The following is a 19,331-nucleotide window of genomic DNA, read 5'->3' on the forward strand; positions in this document are numbered from 1 at the left end:
TTGCAGCCGAAGTGTCATACTAATCGGCTTCTGGCAGTGTCGAGATATTGCAGATTGCATAATATTTATGCTAGCGTTGTGCTCCCCCTCCTGCGGGGATGGGGGTGTGCGGAGATTGCTGAGATGCGCCCTCGCATTCCTGCCTGGGCATTCCGGATGCGCCTTGTGAGATGGATGGTGCTGCGAACGTTCTCGTCGTATCGCTGGATTCCACATTGCCGTCAGTTGGTATCCTTCGTCCCTGTAGACCAGATTCTCATGAATCCGTATTTCAGAGGATCCTTTATGACGCCGTCCCAGTTGCCAGTTGCTCGGACAGGTATCTTGGATATCTAAAACTCAAAGGTATGCTCTTCCGTGAGATATTACTCTGCTGATTTCTCTATATGTTCCATGTCTCGATTTTTCGACTTTTCATCATAGTTGTTACGTCTTTGTTCGGCTCCAGAGTGGGGCGAGGGAGATGAAATAAGAGTAAAAAAAATTGGACAGGTGTGAATAGGACTCGCGCATTGAGCATTCAGCACGTAACTGAGGGTTCAGCACAAATTTAGTTATGTATATAGACATTCCATCCATTCTGGAAATCAATAACCTCGACCATTTTTGCATGTTATTTACAATGATACAGCTAAGATATCGGTCCCAGGGATTTCAAGATTTTCGAGAAAATTTTAATTTCAATAATAAAAAAATCTAATCGCTCTGAGCACTATGGGACTTAACATAGGAGGTCATCAGTCCCCTAGACTTAGAACTATTTAAACCTAACTATCCTAAGGACATCACATACATCCATGCCCGAGGCAGGACTCGAACATGCGACCATAGCGGTCGCTCGGTTCCCGACTGAAGCGCCTAGAACCGCTCGGCCATCCTGGCTGGCTCAATGATATAAATGTGACAAAGTCATGCAGGAGGCAGGCCACTATTATCATAACAATAATCAGCAGTTCTCCATTCAGGCTGTGCTTGTTGCAATGGTAAAAATTTGTCAGGCAAGGAATGAATTTATTGCTCATATGATGTGTTTCGGAATTTATCAAGTGGTTCAAATGGCTCTGAGCACTATGGGACTCAACTGCTGTGGTCATCAGTCCCCTAGAACTTAGAACTACTTAAACCTAACTAACCTAAGGACATCACACACATCCATGCCCGAGGCAGGATTCGAACCTGCGACCGGGAATTTATCCATTATCAGATATCCAGGAGCGATTATTACAGTTAAATAAGGTTCAAAAATGGTTCAAATGGCTCTGAACACTATGCGAGTTAACTTCTGAGGTCATCAGTCGCCTGGAACTTAGAACTAATTAAACCTAACTAACCTAAGGACATCACACACATCCTTGCCCGAGGCAGGATTCGAACCTGCGGCCGAAGCGGACGCTCGGCTCCAGACTGTAGCGCCTTGAACCGCACGGCCACTCCGGCCGGCCGTAAATAAGGCTTTCTCAAGTTGCATGTGAAACAAAAATTTGAGTACTAGTATGTGCTCTGTGTGACTTCATACACAGTGGTAAGGAGAGGTGCGCTACAGTGTGTTGCAACAACTGTCGTCGTAGGAAAGCTGGACAGGAGCATAACAAGATAACACACCAAACGGAAGATGTACTTACCTTGTATTTCTCCCTGCCTGTTCACAATATAACTGTACGATTGCTAAAATTTCATTCTGATGAACACATCCTTAGAGGTGTTGAAACCTAGGACAGTGTATTACAAATTATTTGCGACGGGTTGGCTATGTTATTTCTCCGTTGGAACTTATCTAGGATTTCTGAGAGACAGCAATGTTCAAAACTGCGAGATCAAAGTTTAATTTGGCAAAATAGGGGATACACTGATCAAGATGATACTCATTGTGACTGAATGCCAACTGTGCCCTGCCTCTTGCATAGAAGATGAACTCTATCAGGGCACAGAAAATGCTTTGGAAGCGGCCAGTTTTTGGACAAAGGCAATATAGTCGTCCCTTGTCCGTCCATCGTCTTGGTTCTGATTCTGCTGTGGCTGAAAAGTCTTAGTCAAGAGAAGCAGGGCACAGAAAATGCATTGGAAGTGGCCAATTTTTGGGCAAAAGCAATATAGTCATACCTTGTCCGTCCATCGTCAAAGGATGATGGTGCAACATTCTTGGTTCAGATTCTGCTGTGGCTGAAATGTCCCACTCAAGAGAAGCAGTCCCTACTGCAGTTTGAACACGTGAAACATGATGTACTTCGAACAGAATCCGCTCTCCATGTAATATGGCCATGACCGTGGATATGTTTCTAATAAGAGAATAATAATAATAATAATAATAATAATAATAATAATCCCGAATGAGAGGCCTGGGGGAGAGCTTCTTCAAAGTTTGGAAGGTAGGAGACGAGGTACTGGCAGAAGTAAAGCTGTGAGTACCGGGCGTGAGTCGTGCTTCGGTAGCTCAGTTGGTAGAGCACTTGGCCGCGAAAGGCAAAGGTCCCGATTTCGAGTCTCGGTCGGGCACACAGTTTTAATCTGCCAGGAAGTTTCAGTAATAATAATAATAATAATAATAATAATAATAATAATAGTGCCCAACTTTCGTTTGCTACCGTAATACTTATTTTTTGTTAAAGTCCTAGGTTGAAGTCTTCAGCGTCTTGAAATCGACAGCGATTAATAAACAACACTGAACACAGCTGTGTGGAATGGAAATCGTAATAAAGACAGTAAAATAGGTCATCATTACTTGCAACTTAAGCCTCTGGAGCTTACTGGTTGGTCTTGAGTAACAACTGCGAAGACAAATAACATTGACGTGTGTGACCGTGGAGCATCGAGTGCACGCAACGTAACGCAATCCTCAGACTGGAACCCGCCCGCCGACCCTGGACTTGTTTGGCGGCGACCGGCTAACCTCATCGAAATGTAGGTCTAGGATGGCGACCGACGCCTTGCACAGCGCTGCTTTTACCGGGGAGAAGGTAATCTCTGGAGCAGCGATCACGTCGCACAATGAGTCACCGCCTTCTGTACGTATGCCCATGTTGGTCCGCCGATGCCATAAAGTGCCCCGAAGGCCGCCCTGTAGTTGTCGCTGCTTAAACAGGCCGTCCGGCTGGCAGGCAATTTACGCTGAATGGCTGCCATTGTGTTGCGCCGACACCTGTCGACGCAATTATGCGAGGCCGTTTGCGCCGCGCTGTCAATGGCATAAACAAACACCACTTAGCGAGCCGACAGACAACACACTGTGCTGGGCTCCAGTGAGTGGCGTTCCGGTCACCCGTTAACTCACCGCTTTCACTGTACATCATCCTGTGACAATTATGATATCAGCCATTACCTCAAGACTGGATACTACATATGGTTCAAATGGCTCTGAGCACTATGGGACTCAACTTCTGAGGTCATCAGTCCCCTAGAACTTAGAACTACTTAAACATAACTAACCTAAGGACTTCACACACATCCATGCCCGAGACAGGAATCGAACCTGCGACCGTAGCGGTTCCAAACAAGCGCCTAGAACCGCACGGCCAGGATACTACATAGTAGTGGGTCAGTGCACGATATCAATATGTTCCAGGAAGCCTAGCGCGAAAATGTGATTTTTCAAGTGATCGTATCTCGGGCTCTATGGATGACTGAGATAAGCGGTCAATGGTCTTTCGACCATTTATATACCTTTTAAAATTCTGTTCGTGTCTGTAGCAGCAACCGTAGACTGAAATCATCTTGTAGGACTAGTAAACAGCGAATCACTTGCAAACTGAAAAGTTTCTTATGACATGGTTTAAACGAATCTTCCTGGCAGATTAAAACTGTGTGCCGGACCGAGACTCGAAATCGGGACCTTTGCCTTTCGCGGGCAAGTGCTCTACCAAAGGCCCCGAGTTCGAGTCTCGGTCCGGCACACAGTTTTAATCTGCCAGGAAGTTTCATATCAGAGCACACTCCGCTGCAGAGTGAAAATCTCATTCTGACATGGTTTAAACGTTTATAAAAAGCAGGCCGGTGTGGCCGCGCGGTTCTAGGCGCTTCAGTCTGGAGCCGCGTGACCGCTGCGGTCGCAGGTTCGAATCCTGCCTCAGGCATGGATGTGTGTGATGTCCTTAGGTTGGTTAGGTTTAAGTAGTTCTAAGTTCTAGGGGACTGATGACCATAGATATTAAGTCCCATAGTGCTCAGAAGCATTTTTTGAAACGTTTATAAAAACGTCTTCTTCAGAAGAAAATATTGACAACTGACTTACATATTATTGCAGAGGTGATGGTGATGAGGTCCCATACTCCGAGGAAGGTAGAGGACAATGCGGGAGACTGGGCAATGTCCTAGTGGAGGTGATTTGCAATTGCCTTCCTCCGACCGTAATGGGGATGAATGACGATGATGAAAACGACTCAACAACACCCACTCATATCGAGGCAGGATAAATCCCTGACCCCGCTGGGAATCGAACCCGGGACCCCGTGCGCGGGAAGCGAGAACGCCACAACAAGGTCACGAGCTGCGGACGTGGTAGAAGTACGTTAAAGTATAGCCGTAAGGTGTCACTCAGATATACTATTTTACCTCCATTATAAATTAAATATACGCAACATGGCTGTTGTCGTTTGACATTTCCTCACCAATGTGCAACCAGTGCATGTTTCAGTTTGTTATGGAGGTGAAATTTTTGTTTGACCGTCACCTTTCGGCTAAACTTTAAGGTACCTCTGCCTCAACATGTTAATAGAGTTGTCAATATTTTCTTTTGAAGAAGACGTGTTTTCCAATTTGCAGCTGATTGGCTGTATACTATTTCTACGAGGGAAATCCCAAAAGTAAGTTCTCCTATTTTTATAAGTACATAGACCTGTTTATTTTTACAATGGTTTACATCAGTTTATAGCTTCAACATTTAGTTATTTTTCGACATCATCACCTTTTCTGTCGATACATTTTTGTAGACGCTGTGGCAGTTTTTGTATGCCCATGTCATACCAGCTCGCCGGCATGCTGTTCAGAAAGTTATGAACCTCTTCTTTCACCTCGTTGTCGGAGCTGAATGGCTTTCCAGCCAAATGTTCTCTTAACTCAAGAAACAGGTGATAGTCACTGGGCGCCAGTTCAGGACTATAGGGTGGGTGGGCGATTATGTTCCACTGAAACTGTTGCAGGAGAGCAACGCTTCGCCGAGCGATGTGTGGGCTAGCGTTGTCATGGAGAATGTATACGCCCCTGCTAAACATTCCTCTTCTCCGGTTCTGAATTGCGCGTTTGGGTTTTTCAGAGTCTCACAGTACCTGTCAGTGCAAATTGTGGTCCCAGTGGGCATAAATTCGACCAACAATACCCATTTCCGATCCCAAAAAACGGTTGTAATGACTTTACCGGCAGACTGTGTTTGAATTTCCGCGACTTTGGCGAAGAAGGATGCCGGCAATGGCGTGATTGTTTCTTGGTCTCAGGTATAAAATGATACGCGGAGGTTTCATCACTCGTGACAATTGAGTCCAGAACGTTGTCCTGTTCGGCTGCAAGGCGGTGTTAGAAATGCGCGGGAAGCATCAACTAGTTGCGGTATGTGGTCCTCAGTCAGCATGCGTGGCTCCCATCTTGCGCACACCTTCCGGTATTTCAATGTTTCCGTTAAAATTCTGTGAGCGGTGCTTCGGGAAACCTGAGGAACCAACGTGTAGAGATCATCCAGGGTGATCCATCGATCTTCACGCATGCTTTGCTCAACCTTCAACACTGTCTCCTCAGAAATTCATGGTCTCCCGCTCCTTTGTTCGTCCTGAATTTCGGTCCGACAAGCTGCAAACACTCTACACCACTTACGAACATTTTTGACAATCATGCTCGACTCACCATACACTTCCGTCAATTGGAGATGGATTTCAATCGGCGCAGTGCCCTTTGCGTTCAAAAACCGAATAACTACGTGCAATTCGTACTTGGCGGTAACATCCAACGGGAGCTCCATTCTCAACGGCTGCCAAGCCAAGACTGAGCGTCTCAGCGTGGCGTGCGCATGTTTACACACAATGCGTGGAGCACCCTTCATAACAGTGTGACTGTACTTATAAAAAAATAAGAGACCTTACTTTTGGGATTACCCTCGTACAAAAAGACATTTGTAAACTCACCGGAAGAACAGGTACTGTGGCTATCTTGCAGTTCAGGATCAGGATGTAAACATCACACACTTCCTCCAGCGCAGGCAAATTGAGGAAATGGTCCCTTTGTATGAAATATGTTCTAGGATGGACTTCAGGCGGCGTATGAAAGCACCATTTGTTTATGGACAGTTCCTGAGAAAACCCCGAAAAATCTTGATTTTTAATTACCAAAAGTATCAGTTGTGGGAATGGGCAATTCTATAATTTCCATTCATGGCAAATCATCGAAATTTTCGACATAGGTTCTTAAGATGATGACCTCAGGGGACCTTGAAACTTATTCCGATATCATCCCTTAGAGAGATCCAGAGGTTCAATATGCACATAATATCTGATCTGAGACGGAAATGTAGTTTTATCTGACGTAGTGAACACATAGCAAGTGTTCTAGGATCATCGCAAGTGTTCTGAGGACACCAAACTATGTTTTTAGTCGCCGTTTTCTCACCAGCAAAACTTTATGAAGCGCTGTCCCTGCACAGTGGGCGCTTCACGCCTACACAGACTGCCTTGATTTGAAAATTATCCGATGGTGTCGCTGCTTGCATAAGTACCTTACGCACTCCGTCTTCAGGCCACGAGTGGCCTACCGGGACCATCCTCGGTGGTGGATGCGGATAGGAGGGGCGTGGGGTCAACACACTGTTCTCCCGGTCGTAAGATGGCATTCTTGACCGAAGCCGCTACTATTCGGTCGAGTAGTTCCTCAATTGGCACCACGAGTCTGAGAGCACCCCGAAAAATGGCAACAGCGCATGGCGGCCTGGATGGTCACCCATCCAAGTGCCGACCACGCCCGACAGCGCTTAACTTCGGTGATCTCATGGGAACCGGTGTATCCACTGCAGCAAGGCCGTTGCGCATAAGTGCCTTGAAGAAAACTATTTTGTCACACGATTTTTTTTTGTATTCGCAAATCAAACACCGCACTTTTTGGTACATTGTAGGTGTAGCCTAAGAAGTTGTATATTTTGACGTAAGTAGTGTAAAGTAAACTTGCATCGGATGGGAGACGATTTTGTGTTGTGTAAATGTGTTGTTGTTGTGGTCTTCAGTCCTGAGACTGGTTTGATGCAGCTCTCCATGCTACTCTATCCTGTGCAAACTTCTTCATCTGCAACGTGCATCCTTCTGAATCTGTTTAGTTTATTCATCCCTTGGTCTCCCTCTACGATTTTTACCCTCCACACTGCCCTCCAATACTAAATTAGTGATCCTTTGATGCCTTAGAATATGCCCCACCAACCGATCGCTTCTATTCAAGTTGTGCCACAAATTTCTCTTTTCACCAATTCTGTTCAGTACCTCCTCACAATTCAATTCAATACCACCTCATTAGTATGTGAACTACCCATCTAATCTTCAGCATCTTCAGCAGTGTATAAATGTGTATAAGTGTATAAATAACAGGTCAAAACTGTGCTGATCTGCAGAATTCATTTTATGTAAGCAGCACATCCTGTTGTAACAGGGAAAGGAAGGTGTCCCGGCGAAGAAAGCTCCAGTGTCGGTGCACAAAAAGGGAAAAACACTCCACTTTAATACAGAGAGAGAGAGAGAGAGAGAGACGAAGACAATAGCAGTAGTGGGAACCAAAGAGAGAGGAGATATTGGAAAAGAGGGACGACTGGAGACCATACATAGGCTTCGGGGGTCGGGACTCCTCGTGCCCCTTCCCCGCCTGTTCCTCACTCCACGCCTCCAAACTTATCACGAAACATTTGGCCGTTTCCCCCACATGTCCCTGTCTAGGAGCTAAGACCCCGAGAAAACCACGCCAAGGATGTGTATGGAGAGGATATAGTAGACTATAAGCGAGAGGGAAAGAGAGAGTAGCAATTGGAGAGAAAAAGAATATGGCAAGCAATGACCATGACAGTGAGACAGAGAAACTGAAAAAGTAGCAGAGGCAGAGACGTGCTAAGGAACTGTGAGAGGGAGGGATGAAGATAGTGGCAGTGGGGTATAGACAGACAAGAGAAAGTGCCAATTGGAGAAAAAGAGTCATGAGAGAGAAAAATGTGTACAGTAAGGGGAAGATGCTGAGTATGAAGGCTTCACTACAAAAGAGAGACTGGGCAAAAGAATATAGCATGTTCTTTGTTAAAAGAGCATAAACATGTTCGCTTATCAAAATTTGTGGTGAGGAAGGTGGAATTGGGAGTTGAGGTAGCTCGTTATAAACTTTTCCGTCTGTTTTTGTAAAGAGGAGCGTATCTGCATTTTTCAGCTGGTTTTATAAATTACTGTATGGCTTGACAAAATTGTTGTTTTACCGACAGCAAACATAAATACCTGACTTTACTACCACTGCCTTACATGTACCAAATGCAAAACTAAAATTTAATACTCCCAATCCTTTCTGAAGTCCCCAAGCAATGTGGCGCAGTGGTAAGACAAAGTATTCATTCATATCTGGAAGTGTGCCGGTTCAAATCCCAGACCAGCATTTCAGATTTGAATTTAAAAATTTTTGGAAGGTGACTATCAACACGTCAAGTAATGTATTAAAATGCTTCCAGAATGAGATTTTCACTCTGCAGCGGAGTGTGCGCTGATATGAAACTTCGGAGTGTGCGCTGATATGAAACTTCCAGGCTGGTAGAGCACTTGCCCGCGAAAGGCAAAGGTCCCGAGATTCGAGTCTCGGTCCGGCACACAGTTTTAATCTGCCAGGAAGTTTTATAAAATGCTTATTTGACCATCAGCTGCTTTTATTTTAAACCCAAATATCGACCGGTTTCAGTCACGGACCATCTTCATCGACTGGGGCTAAAACACTTCACGCTAAATAATGGCCACGTCTCATGTTATAGCATGTCGTGAATTCCAGTACAGACACACAAGCCCTGTGTCGTATATTGGAATTCACGACATGCTATAACATGAGATGTGGCCATTATTTAAGTAACGACAGATGTGGTGTTGTGGGTTAGTGTTTTAGAACTAATCGATGAAGATGGTCTGTGACTAAAACTGGCCAATATTTTGGTTTAAAATAAAAGCAGCTTATGGTCAAATGAGCATATTATAAATCTGGATTTTCCGTGGCTTTCCGAAGCTGATTAAGATGAGTGACGATTCCATTGAAAGGCCATCATCAATTTCCTTCCCTATTCATCCTAAATCTGAACTTGTGATTCGTGTCTGATGACCTCGTCCTCAAAGGGATGTTAAACCCTAACTTTTCTTCCATCCTTTTCAAACTCCCCGTGATACAAGGAATGAAGGCCCAAGGTGTTACTAGTGTGTTAGAATTTGGTTTTGGATTATCCCTTCCATTGTAAGTCTACTGCGAGGGCTATTTTCTTTCTCAACCTCCTATCGGTATCGAACTGGAAACCACACTGAAAATCAGAAATGTTCTTTTATCTTGGAACTCTTCCATTTGGTCCGTGTTTGCATAGAAAAACAGTAATATCAGAAATTGAGTTCGCCTTGTTGCAAAACACCTTTTTATTCGTTTATTTCTTTATTCTCCCAAAATAGTTTCGGCGACAAATATCACCATGATCGGTGGGGGTTTTTAATCTAAAACATGCAGAAAATAGCATGGTTATACACACACAGTAGCACATTACTGCAATTTTTACTATTGCTATTTTTTAAATATAATTTACTATGGATACTTTTATACTACCTTATTTATTGTATGTTACAGCATGTTTTAAGCAATTATTGTCTCTGTTTGCGACATATTTTCTGTGCGCTATTTTTCTGTTGCCGTTTTTTACTTGGCGAACATCATGTCATCTGCAACCATGTGAGTGGCTGTTAGTAAATTTCCCCATCACACACAGAGACATAAATAATGGACAGAAGTCCTCGTGATTCGCGCTACAGTTTTACATAGCCTTTCTCGCCACATGCGATACACCTCTCGCGACACACGTGAACGGCAAGATGGGGTAATAAAGGGTTCAAATGGCTCTGAGCACTATGGGACTTAACCTCTAACGTCATCAGTCCACTAGAACTTAGTACTACTTAAAGCTAACTAACCTAAGGACATCACACACATCCATGCCCGAGGCAGGATTCGAACCTGCAACCGTAGCCGTCGCGCGGTTCCAGACTAAGGCGCCTAGAACCGCTCGGCGTAATATTCTGGATCAGAAACAAAGTGCGAAAGTTTTGTTTTTCTGGGTTTAAAAGCAGCTACATACCATCCAACGAACGTGAGTACACGAATAGCTAAGTAACAACTCAGTACACACCAAATAACTAGTTTCCACAACACTACCACATACGAAGTTCACCTTTTAGTATTTTGTTTACTAACAGCCGCTCAAATGGTTGCAGATGGCACAATGTTCGCTCAGTAAAGAACGGCAACAGAAAAAAAAGCATGTTGTAACATACAATAAGCAAGGTAGTATGAAAGTATCCATAGTAAACTATATTTAAAAAAAAATGAATAGTAAAAAGTGAAATAATGTGCTACTGTGTGTGTATAACCATGCTATTTTCTGCATGTTTTAGAATAAAAAAAACCACTGCTGATGGTAATATTTGTCGCCGAAATTAGTTTGGGAGAAGAAAGAAATAAACGAATAAAAAGGTATTTTGCAGCAAGGCAGACTCAATTTCTGATGTTACAGAAATGTTCTGTTTGCAACATTTAGCTATACCTTCCATCTACTACTCTGCATAGTCGCCGCTCCGATTTAGACATTTGTTGTAGTGGGGCACCAACTTTCCAACATCCGCGTCATAGAAGGTGATTTCCACCAATTCCCAACACTTGTCTGCAGTTCATTGTCTGTATCAAAATGCTGTCCTCACACCCAGCAGTTCATGTGGGCGAAGAGATAAAAATCAGATGGAGTCAAACACTCCCCATCGGAAACGCTGGAGGAGCGTCTTCGTTGCACCTGCAGTATACGGCCGAGAATTGTCCCGAAGAAAGGAACCCATGACCGTTACGTTATGCGGGCTGCGTGAAATCAGGCGAAACCCCTCAGCAGGACTCCAAACTTATCGAGAGAGACTACTTTTCTAGGCGTCTTTACCTGCTCACTCTGCACTCAGAACTGAAAAGTTTTACGTGTTGCGATAGAAAGGCATGCTAGAGACACTACACAATACATCTTCGCAAAGCTTCGGCGGATTTTCATGGTCTTTTTAATTTCGCGACCGATCGGACCTGTATCGGAATGTACCTGATATGTAGTTGGTGATGACAGCTGATACTTCAGATATTATAACTGATCTATGCATGTATTTTTGACTTGCACTAACACTATGTTAAGAGCTCTCCACATGACGTTGTCCTCCACTAAACAGATTTTCTTCCAGTATGGTGGATTCACTTCCTGTCAGAGATAAGCAAGCGTTATCTTCCACACAGAGCCACATAAACTGGTAAATCACCAACGAGCCAGACAAGACCGAAACTGGACGATGTAGCTGACTTGTGGCGTATAGTGTGGTCCGACAAGTAGCGATTTTGCGTCTATTCAAATGATGCGCGGTGCTGAGAGCACAGACAGCCAACAGAAGGATTTAACCCGCAGTATGTGGAGGTTCTGTTATGTTGTGGGGGTGCTTTTGTACCACGACTTGGGCCCAGTTATTCAGGTTATGTGAACATGAACCATATTTTTTATGTTTACTTCTGCATTCTCGGTGGCCAAGTGTTATCGATAAATATGCTGCAGATACTCCCGTCTTCAATACTCGAATGGAATAGGTTAGGTGTTGGCTAATACTGCTTGCATTCCACGGGGGATTGTGTAATTCATATGGAGGAAAATTTGTACAAATATCACCTAAAAAATAAAAACCAGTCCATTGACGTTCGATAATGTTAAATGCTAGTGACAAAATAATGTGGCTAGAAAAATTATTCATAAACCACATAAGGTACAACTAATTTTTGTTTTCTTTTGTTTCAGGTAAGTCACCTTGGACGCTCAACGTGACACCTTTTCACACCAATGGACTTGGTGTACAACTCCGAGAGTAATTCACAACGTAATGTGATTTATAGCGCAGTCTAGACTTTTCTTACATTAATGTCCATAGAAACGGCAGTCAAGGTAAGTTATTTACCAACTTTAATCGAAGAAAGCCTATTGTACGTCAGCTGTAGCTCAAATAATCAGGTTGCCAAAAGACTACTCGTTCTCCTGCACCGTCTCAAAATTAGTTTTATTATAGAGTCCGAAAGTGGCTGGTAAATATATCTCAAAACAAACAAATTTGTGTGCAAAGAGAGCTTGGTCTGTCAGTTAAAACACTTTTATCGCGTGTCTAGTTTGTATCAGAGAAATTCCACCAAGAATTGACTAACTGTTGATGCAGATATTGTACCCTAGACCGCTTTACAAGCAATAAAGTGGTTTTTCACTGCAACCAGTCACATTTTCTGCCCTATATGGTCATTATTGATCTCCGGTCTCGATAGTTTGACAATAAGTGACCATTGATCACTAAACGGTAGTGGGACATCCTAACTGTCAAATTAGATCGATAAAATAAACTGCAGCGTCGTGTCATTGGCGAGGGATGTGACTCACGTAGTCGCTTTTTCACCTGTAAAATATGTTTTTGCATTTTGGATTTATTAGTGATATGGGATAAGGACTACAATAAATCGCATACATTCGATTCGCATTCACGAGCAAGTAGCAAGTATTTTGAGGAGTTGGATGTTATTATTTGGTCCAAAATAAATAAAGACAAAAGACGTGTCTTTCTAGGTGTATATAAGCAACTACTTGTTACCAGCATGCTATGCGCTCTACAGCAGAAAAGGCAATGTTATCACACTGATGCATATTGAATTTTGGAAAAAAACGACATTTTGTTAATGTAGTGAGTGATTGATTATTCTGTAAAAATTTTTTTGTTTATTTATAGACGCAATCACATTCTTATGACACAGTCACAACCGGTTTCGGCCATACAATGACCGTCTTCAGATTCTAAAGGCGGCATACATTGAACACAGGTTCATGCGTTGTCCAATTTTTGCATATTGAATTGATCCTCTCTTTGTCTTCATGTTTTACAGTTTTGACATGGGCTTGTATGATTCTAGTTGTTTTTGCGTCCTAAAACAAAAGCAAAACAAAAAAGAACATACTGAATTGAGCCTTAGCACCATTTTCCGCCGACACGTTGAGTTGGAGTGGAGAGAACGAGGTAGGGTAGAGGCTGGTAAATGTCAGACATGACTGGGAGGTAGTCGTCGAGAAGGGAATGAATTACAATTGTAGCTTATCTCCATCTTATCCCACCTATAACGTAGACCAAGCAGACGAGCAAACCAATATGAAAATAGATTAAAGTGGAGAAGAAACAATTATTTAAATAAAATTCAATTTTTAATACAGCACGAAAGCAATTTCTCCTAGCCCCAAGGATTCCTAATCCCAAACAGATAGTCCTGAAAATTTGCGATTGTGAAATTTTGAAAGTACCATTCTGTCTCACACCAGACAAGAAACAGAGTTAATATTCAATTGTCGTCCAATTCTGAGCTATGTTGAAAGGTTAAAGTCTCTAGCTCATCGAGTACTTAGTTTAAAGTCAATTGCAAAATTTTTACCGAACACACAGATAGAAAGAAAGCGACGCAATAAAAACGTGTTAGATTTTCCGATGTTATTAAAACGTGAAAAATTGCGAAGGACTTGGAGTAGAATTGAACGGAATAGCGGATTGTACGTTGAGAAGGTATTGCACAAATAAGCATCAATAAAGGCAAATCAAGTCGCTTGAGGCTGAGCAGAAGCCCGGTTTTAGGAAGGAAATCGGACGCGTTCTTTTCAGTAGAAACATCCCAGCATTCGCCTTCAGCGAAAGGAAACACAAAAGACCTATATCTGGATGGTCGGACCGCCGTCCCCTACGCCAGGAGTCCAGTGTCTTTAGCCAACACCTCCCATGGAAATAATGCCTGTGGACTAGTCTGTGACGTCATCGCGCGTTGTCCTACCCAGTCGCAGCGCCGTCCAATCGGTAAAGGGACACGGCAGTAAAAAATTAGTGTAGAAAAATTCGTAATGCTTTGTGAAACGACAGCATTTACTCTCTGAATTGACATAATTGTTTTCATTTTTAACTTGTTGCTGATTACTTTTAAATGGTTTCCAAACAATAGTATGTTTATTTGTATAGCCGCCTTCCGCAGCAGATGTTATGCACCAGTTATTGAATTTCCCTTCTTAAGCTTACTGCGATGTAAGAGGACGTTCTCACCAGACACACATTGCTTTTACTTACAGATTTAAATTCCTTGTTTTCTCCCATCTTGTTTAATTGAATTTGAAAGGAGTCTTTGACCAGAAGTGTTTCGCATATGTTTATAAAAAAAACTTCTGTGGTCGTTGGTGTCTTTTTCCTTTCGTTTTCTACAAAAGTGAAGTATAGTGCAAAAATTCGTAAATGCCACAAAAATAAGTAGTGTGTTAAAACATGTAAACGAGAGGAAGAGACACAGTAAGCTCATCGTCGGATGAGAACCTGTAACAGACCCAGTGCAGCTAGTCGCTGGGGAATGTAGTTAGATATAAAAAAGAATCCGAAAGTTCATGTAAAGGATTTCCAGATGAAGCCATCGCAGGGGATCCGAAACTAGTTTCTGGGGACACTATAAAACGACCGATTGCAGTTTCCGCACAAATCATGAGCCAAGCAAGCGATTCTTTGCGAGATCTTTAGGTCCTTGCAGACATAGCTACTTGGCAGCGCTGCCGATGGCGAACCCTGCAGATGCGAAGGGCATTCAATAAGTAATGGGACACTTTTTCCTTTCGGTCATTTTCAATTGCAAAAAAAAATCCGGAATCCGTTGTGGGACATCGTGGATTATTCCAGCTTCATCTCCTATAGTTTCATGACGTTCCTATAGATGGCGCCGCTGTACACAGCCTTCAAAATGGCGTCACTAACGGAGATGTGTTACAAGCAGAGAGCTGTCACTGAGTTTATTTTGGTGGAGAACAAGAGCATTGCAGACAGTCATAGGCGCTTGCAGATCGTCTACGGAAACCCGGCAGTGAACAAAAGCACGGCGAGTCGTTGGGCGAGGCGTCAGTGAGCGTCGCAAACCGTCCAATCTCCTGCGTGCCGGAAGGCCGCAAACAGCTGAGAATCCAGCAGTGTTGGAGCGTGCGGACACACTCACCCGATGTGATCGTCGGATCACAAACACCTCCTGCACAGTTGGACATCTCTGCTGGTAATGCTGACACACTCGTCCACCAGTTGGGATAATCAAAGGCGTGCGCCCGCTGGCTTCGTCGGCTAACAGAAGATCAAAAAGAGCAAACGAAGGACTATCTGTGGAGAGTTGTTTTTGCGCGTTACGTGGCTGATTGTGACTTTTTTTTTTTTTTTTCGAACATCGTCGCAGGCGACGGAAGGTGGGTTCATCACTTCAATCCGGAAAGGAAACGGCAATCGGAAGAGCGCCGCCACGCCACCTCTCCTCCGAGGTAAAAGTTCAAAGCCGCACCTTGAGCAGGTAAAGTCATGGAGACCGTGTTTTGACACTCTGAAACTAGGTTCGAATCCTGCCTCGGGCATGGATGTGTGTGATGTCCTTAGGTTAGTTAGGTTTAATTAGTTGTAAGTTCTAGGCGACTGGTGACCTCAGAAGTTAAGTCGCATAGTGCTTAGAGCCATTTGAACCATTTTTTTGTAGTCCCTGGGGCCCTATACGACATTAGGAAGGTGTACCAGTTTCTTTGTCTCCTCGGTGTGTATTGTTTGCTAAGGCAGACGAATCTTCTGGATTCTGGGCACATTATCAGTGACTTAATCCTATAAATTTCAAGATGCAGGTTTGCCAATACCTTGCAGCTTAAGCAGCTTACCGCACGAGGAAGTGGTTAACTTGTTAAAGAGAGTGAATATCTCAATATGTTATGATTTAAATGTCGTCTTTGAAGGTAGTACAACTAGTTCTCTTCTTTTACCTCCAAAACTCTGTCTATGACGCATTCGCCCTTTTATCTGTCTCGCGTGTGTCCTCGTACGTATATCTCGCGAAGAGACAATGAGGATAAAATCGGAGAGATTAGAGCCCACACAGAAGCATACCGACAATCCTTCCTTCCACGAACAATACGAGACTGGAACAGATGGGAGAACCGATAGAGGTACTTAAGGTACCCTCCGCCACACAGCGTCAGGTGGCTTGCGGAGTATGGATGTAGATGTAGATGTAGAATCTTTTTCACGCAATGAAGGATGCTCTCCACGGGAATTAGTACGTGTGTGATGGGTATGTTACTGACGCAGCAAGACGTTGCCTCCGGCGTTGGCCGGTAGAGCGGTGCGGTGCGGGATACAGGTCTTCCCAGTAAGGCGGCGTAAGGCCGTCATTGAACGGATATTATGTTGAAACATAAGAGTGAGTAATAATACAGTGCACCGGAATCCTGAATATAACCAATTTTCTTTCAGAAAAAAATGTGTTCCATTACTTAATGAACGTCGCTCGTATGCGAACGGTTTCACCGGCAGCCACGGCGATTGAACGGTGGAGCTGCTGACCGCCTCGGTGGTCCGCTTCGAAGCGAATGGCGAATACAAAAAGCGGCTCTACTCGTGACTATGCGAGCAACGTAATTGTAGCGTCCAGACTGCGTCACTGCCGCACCGCAGTTTCAAACGCGACTGCGCAGCGCTGCGCTGCTGACGTAGGAGTTGCTATCGCAGTAGCTGCCGTAAAGAGGAAGCGGTTGGTTTGCAGTGTGGTTGACAGTGGTGTTGGATACAGGAACACACGGTGCACACACCAAATCGGAGGTTTTGTCATTGGGACTGAAAAGTGGCCAGCCATATGGAATGTTAAACTAGGTGTGACCAATAATATCGACATATCGATATTTTTTTCAGAATAATATCTATATATGCGGCGTCATTTAAATTATCGATGATTCCACTCTTAATATAGGAGGCGATGGTTTTATTGTCTGTCTTCTCTTGGCTCAAATGGCTCTAAGCTCTATGGGACTTACCATCTGCGGTCATCAGCCCCCTACACATAGAACTATACTGTTGGCCATTAAAATTGCTACACCACGAAGATGACGTGCTACAGACACGAAATTTAACCGACAGGAAGAAGATGCTGTGATATGCAAATGATTAGCTTTTCAGAGCATTCACACAAGGCTGGCGACACCTACAACGTGCTGACATGAGTAAAGTTTCCAACCGATTTCTCATACACAAACAGCAGTTGACCAGCGTTACCTGGTGAAACGTTATTGTGATGCCTCGTGTGAGGAGGAGAAATGCGTACCATCACGTTTCCGACCTTGGTAAAGGTCGGATTGCAGCCTATCACGATTGCGGTTTATCGTATCGCGACATTGCTTCTCGCGTTGGTCCAGATCCAATGACTGTTAGCAGAATGTGGAATCGCTGGGTTCAGGAGGGTAATACGGAACGCCGTGCTGGATCCCAACGACCTCGTATAACTAGCAGTCGAGATGACATACATCTTATCCGCATGGCTGTAACGGATCGTGCAGCCACGTCTCGATCCCTGAGTCAACAGATGGGGACGTTTGCAAGACAACAACTATCTACACCAACAGTTCGACGACGTTTGCAGCAGCATGGACTATCAGCTAGGAGACCATGGCTGTGGTTACCTTGACGCTGCATCACAGACAGGAGCGCCTGCGATGGTGTACTCAACGACGAACCTGGATGCACGAATGGAGAAATGTCATTTTTTCGGATGAATCCAGGTTCTGTTTATAGCATCATGATGGTCGCATCCGTGTTTGGCGACATCGCGGTGAAAGAACATTGAAAGCGTGTATTCGTCACCGCCATACTGGCGTATAACCCGTCCTGATGGTATTGTGTGAAATTGGTTACACGTCTCGGTCACCTCTTGTTCGCATTGACGGAACTTTGAACACAAGACGTTACATTTCAGATGTGTTACGACCCGTGGCTCTACCCTTCATTCGATCCCTGCGAAACCATATATTTCAGCAGGATAATGCACGACCGCATGTTGCAGGTCCTGTACGGGCCTCTCTGGATACAGAAAATGTTCAACTGCTGCCCTGGCCAGCACATTCTCCAGATCTCTCACCAACTGAAAACGTCTGGTCAATGTTGGCCGAGCATCTGGCTCGTCACAATACGCCAGTCACTACTCTGGATGAAGCTGCATGGGCAGCCTTATCTGTACACGCCATCCAAGCTCTGTTTGACTCAATGCCCGGGCATATCAAGGCCGTTATTACGGCCAGAGGTGGTTGTTGTGGGTACTGATTTCTCAGGATCTATGCACCCAAATTGCGTGAAAATATAATCACAAGTCAGTTCTAGTATAATATATTTGTCCAATGAGTACCCGTTTATCATCTGAATTTCTTCTTGGTGTAGCAATTTTAATGGCCGGTAGTGTACTTAAACCTAACTACCCAAAGGGCGTCACACACAGCCATGCCCGAGGCAGGGTTCGAACCTGCGATTGTAGCAGCAGCGCGGTTCCGGACTGAAGTGCCTAGAACCGCTCGGCCACAGCGGCCGGCCTTCTCTTGATTCATAGGCACTATAGCTGTCATGAGCAGTTTTCTTGCCCGTTCCAACTACTACCAGTTTTTGCGGTCTCACAGTAAATTTCTTACAACGGGCGTAACTTTATTTCATATGCAGTGCTACAAATGGGCAAAAGATTTGTATATCAGTGCGTCTATAACGCGTATTCGTTAAAGCTTGTTACTTCTGTGAGTCATTCCTACCATTGCGAAAGATAGGGACAAAGTGCAAAATGCATACATTTTTTGACAGCACTGTATGAAAATGGTGGTAATTATTACACCCTACACCCAAGTGTGAGGCAGAAGGTGCGCTTCTTTTAAACTCTAACTGCCTGAATCAGTAAAAGATAGACGCAGTGTAAACGTAGCGTACAATCTGCACAAAAATCACACACATTACTGTACTGACACTAAGTGGAAAATGGGATCTGTTCTCTGAAATGTTTAGTCACTATTTCAGGCGTGTTTTGTCAGAAATTGCTCAAAAATAATTAATATGCCAAGCTTCTTCTGTTTCGTACAAAAGAGTAGCTTCCTTAGTAAAAATGATTATCCTATTATAAACGGACTGACAGGGGAACATATTAAAGAAAGAGTTTTATTTGTGTCTACCGGTGATGGTTATTGGCTTCGTTAATTAGTTTTTGTAAATAAGTGATTTTTAGTT

The 19,331-nt window shown here is 43.9% G+C and overlaps 1 protein-coding gene and 1 pseudogene across 1 annotated transcript in view; one reads left to right on the forward strand and one right to left on the reverse strand.

Annotated features, from left to right (window-relative positions):
* The window catches only part of LOC126336103 (probable G-protein coupled receptor Mth-like 1), a 467,301-nt gene that overhangs the window by 252,457 nt on the left and 195,513 nt on the right, over nucleotides 1-19,331 (forward strand). The gene's annotated exons all lie outside the window — the stretch shown is intronic.
* Nucleotides 6,881-6,998, reverse strand: LOC126290372 (5S ribosomal RNA; annotated as a pseudogene).

Source organism: Schistocerca gregaria, chromosome 1 (assembly GCF_023897955.1).
Source record: "Schistocerca gregaria isolate iqSchGreg1 chromosome 1, iqSchGreg1.2, whole genome shotgun sequence".
Lineage (NCBI taxonomy): Eukaryota > Metazoa > Arthropoda > Insecta > Orthoptera > Acrididae > Schistocerca > Schistocerca gregaria.